Source organism: Rhinopithecus bieti, unplaced genomic scaffold (genome assembly GCF_001698545.2).
Source record: "Rhinopithecus bieti isolate Rb0 unplaced genomic scaffold, ASM169854v2 scaffold_5887, whole genome shotgun sequence".
Taxonomy (NCBI): domain Eukaryota; kingdom Metazoa; phylum Chordata; class Mammalia; order Primates; family Cercopithecidae; genus Rhinopithecus; species Rhinopithecus bieti.
Window position 1 is genome coordinate 24,018 of NW_016804920.1, and position 4,310 is coordinate 28,327.

The 4,310-nt window shown below is 42.9% G+C and overlaps 1 pseudogene; it reads left to right on the forward strand.

Annotated features, from left to right (window-relative positions):
* Positions 1-3,535: 3,535 nt before the first annotated feature.
* On the forward strand, positions 3,536-4,080 carry LOC108528769 (DET1- and DDB1-associated protein 1 pseudogene; annotated as a pseudogene).
* Positions 4,081-4,310: the final 230 nt, after the last annotated feature.

Here is a 4,310-nt window from a genome sequence, read left to right on the forward strand (position 1 = left end):
TAAAAGTGTTCTTTTATTTGCCTACATGTTTAGTATTTCTGGTGCTCTTTATTCCTTTGCATAGATCTAAGTTTCCCTCTGCTATCACTTCAGTTTGAAGAACTTGCTTTAACATTTTCTGTAATGCAGTCTGCTAGGATGGTTTTTAAAAATGACTGCATACTCTTTTACTTTGTTTCCATTGAGACATTGGGTCTTTGTTCCTTCTTCTTGAATCTGGGTAGACTAGTAGACTTTGACCTACAGAGTACAGCAAAAATGAAACTCCATGGCTTCTGAGACTAGGTCGTAAAAGACCATGCAATTTCTGCCTTATTCACTTGAATACTTGCTCTTAGAACCCTGAGCCATGATGTGAGAAGACCCCTATCCTGGAGAGGCTATATTCTGGTCAGCAGAGCCAGCTGAGCGCAGCCTTCTAGTCATTCCTGCCACAATGCCAGATATATGAGTGAAGGTCTCCAGATCCTCCACACTTCCTATTCACCAGGTAAATACTACTGATGACCTCCCTTGATACTAAAAGGAGTAAAAAGATCACCCAGCTGAAACCTGCCCAAATCTCTCATTCTCTTAATCATGAGATATAATAAAATCATTATTGTTCTAAGCAACTATTTTTTGAAGCCCATTTATACATCATTAGATAAGTAGAACAGAATTTGGGGTGCCATTGTAATAAAAACCTAAAACGTGGGCATTGCCTTTGGGACAAGAAGTAAGGAAGAACTTGAAAGAGCTTTGAGGAGACTGTTACTAGAATCCTGACAGGCATTGAGGAGGATGTCAATGAGGGCTTCCAGGCAAGTAAGGAAAATGTTATTGGAAGCTAGAGGAAAGGAGGCCCTTGTCATGTCATGGCAGATGGTTTAGCAAATGTAATAACACAGCAAATAGAAAATGTATTTAATGAACTGCTGTATCTGGCCTAGATTCCCAGGAAGAACTTTGAAAGTATCAACTGTTTTTTGTTTGTTTTTGAACTATGTATCATAAGGTCTGGCTAGACAAATCTACACTAAAGAAATTATTCAATTTTCAGACAGAATTTAGAAGAATTATGTAGGAACTAGATCTGAAAATGAAACTATTTCTTGTTGTTATTTTCTCCCAGCAGAAGATGCTCAAAGTAAGACAGAGCTGCAGGGCAAAGATAAAATCCTAAGGTCTTATTAGAAAAACATTAGTTCAAGATAGAAATAAATCCAAGGATGTGATTGTAAGCCTTTTGTTAAGAGTTCAGAAACAGATAAAAGACCTTGTAAGATTCTGTTAACTTAAATTCGTGAGATGTACAAAGTTAGAAAAGAGAGTTTTATTTTTTATAAAGGGTTGCAGTTTGTAGGCTGGCCATCCTGACAGGCTAGGAAGCATAGCCTCCAGCAGGGACAGAAAGCAAGCATTTAGAGGGAGGGAAAGGTGGAACAGGGATTTATGTCAAATGGGTTAGCTAAGTATACATAATCAACAGGTTATAGGAGGAGCTATAGATATTCACAAAGCGGGGCATGCAAGCATAGTAAGCAAACATGCATGTTACATGCATCCCATGTTCACTTTAGGGTAGAGACTTTTAGGGTAGAGACTTAGGGAGCCTGAGGTAGAAAAGGGCCTATCTAGAAGGTATTTATGGATGTGGCTTTTACCTAACAAAATCGATTATAAGTTGATACACAAAAGAATCTGCAAAATTTGACAAGTCATTACGTCAGTTCACATTAAAACAAACAAACAAACAAAAATACAACAGAGACTATACGAAGTCAAAAAAAACTTCTGGACCCTCCAACTTCTATAAGCAGGCAGCAGGCTGAGGAGGCTACTCATCTGCGAAAACTGAACAGTTCTTGCAGAAAAGAATGTCTGAGAGGGCAAAACCAAGATCCCAAAGGGAAGAGCCAAAAATCATAGAAAATCATTCTCAGAAAGCAGGATTAGGCCTAACTGCTAACAGTAACATATGCCCAGGTAGATTTTAGAATTTCAATGGATCGGTGATTTCCTATTTTCCTCCTTTATTTAATGGAAATATTTACTGCAGTTATTCTATTCCTGTCCCACCACTGTATGTTGGCCATGTATGGGATAGGTAATTTGTCTTGCTAGTTCACAGGTTTTCTTTTTTTTTTTTTTTCTTTTTTTCTTTTTTTTGAGACGGAGTCTCGCTCTGTGGCCCAGGCTAGAGTGCAGTGGCCGGATTAGTTCACAGGTTTTCAGATCAAGAGTCTCTGAACAGTATGGTTGGAGCCTCATCCATACCTGGACTTGATTTGTTTGTCTCACCCACTAGAGTGTGCTTATTTGCAAACATCCACCTGGGATGAAAAACTCTACAAAGCCTGGTTCAGTATTGCCTATCAGCTGATTCTGAATGTTCAGCAGCTGAAGATGAACACAAGGAATTTTGCTCAAATTCTTGAAGTCGATGAAGTTCTGCTGTTTGAAAGAGTTACATTCTTGGTTACTTCCCATTACCAGTGCAAAGAGCATCATGATAGCCACAGATTTGAGAAGATCAGCAACATCATTAAGCAGTTCAGCTGAGCTGCAGTAAATTGGCCCCTTCTTTCCAGAGCATGGAATTTATGAATTCTAACTTCACTGCCTTCATTGACATCTTCACATCAAACATCTAGGTAAGGGTTGTTATGTCAGATCCCTAGATGCCTTCTGTAGCTATTCTGATCAAGTTGAAAAGCCAGGAAACACTGAAAATCTGGAGAGTGTATGGCCCCAAGCACAGTCTCTTTATGCGTTGAATATTGCCAAATGCTCTTTCTGAAAATGCTGAATTGCCTTTTCTGGGGAGCATACATGCTTTTTAATATTCATAATATCGTGTGCTTAAAAGTGGACTTTGAGGCTGGGCACAGTGGCTCACGACTGTTAATCCCAGCACTTTGGGAGGCCGAGGCGGGTGGATCACAAGGTCAGGAGATCAAGACTATCCTGGCTAACACTGTGAAACCCCGTCTCTACTAAAAATACAAAAAAATTACCCGGGCGTAGTGGCAGCCGCCTGTAATCCCAGCTACTCCAGAGGCTGACGCAGGAGAATGGCTTGAACCCGGGAGGCGGAGCTTGCAGTGAGCCGAGATCGCGCCACTGCACTCCAGCCTGGGCGACAGAGTGAGACTCTGTCTCAAAAAAAAAAAAAAAAAAAAAAAAAAAAAAAATTCAACAAATGTTATTAAAAGTATTTTTAAAAACATTTAACTGATCTTTCTATTGGAGGGAAACAGCTTAATAGTGGAATGTACAAAAACCTACCTGTTTCCTTTGTAAGACTCTAGACAGAGAGATCCGTGCCTGCAATTCAAGTAAAAGAAAGCCATTTTAGAATCTGGAGTTTGTCTTCTTGTAGATCGAATAATGTTATGAACTTAATGTTTGTGTCCCCTCCACCTCCATTCATATGTTGAAATCCTCAATGTGATGGTTCTAGGAGGTGGGGTCTTTGGAAGGCTATTAGTTCGTGAGGGTGAAGCCCTCACAAATGGGATTAGTGTCCTTATAAAAGGGGCCCCAGGGCTGTGGTGGAGGCGGTGGAGGCTGAGGCGGCGGCTGAGGTGGCGACGGAAGAAACAGAAGATGGCAGATTTTTTGAAAGGACTGCCTGTCTACAACAAAATCATTTTTTTTGTCTATTTCACGCGGACTCCGATGCAAAGCCTCGAACCGACGGCCCTCAGTCTACCTGCCCACTCGAGAATACCCGTCTGAACAGATCATCGTGACCGAAAAGGCAAACATCCTCCTGTGCTACCTGCATCAGCAATGGATAAAAAGAACGCTGCCAATAAGAGAGACCAGGAGCGAGTGCAACTGGAAGGCGAGAGTTCGGCACCCCTCCGCAAGGTGGCGCGGATCGACAGCTCAAACATGCAGGAGGACACTTAAGACTCTCGACCCCACAGGCGCCTCCTGCCGGATCTGCTCCTCGGTCGCTCACCAGCTCGCCTCCCGGCCTGCGCATTCACAGCCTGCGTCCGTCCACACCATTTCCAACCTCATAGGAGCCGACGTATTTATTTTTCTTGAGTTTTTATTTATGCTGTAACCTGCAACAAGCGTTGGTTAAAGGGGACATCAGACCCAGTAGTGTGATGCTGGTAGATGCTTTTTTTAAAAAAAGCAACATTGTCCCCCCGACCCCCACCTTCCACCTGTTCAGTTCCCCCACTCCCGCCCCCAGTTCTCCTCCAGAGAACCAGAGCGTGCCTCTAAGGGTCTCTAGCGAGACTTCACTGTGGCCAGGCGGCAGGGGCGGGCCCGGGGCGGCCGACCCACCAGGGCAGCCGGGCGGCCTT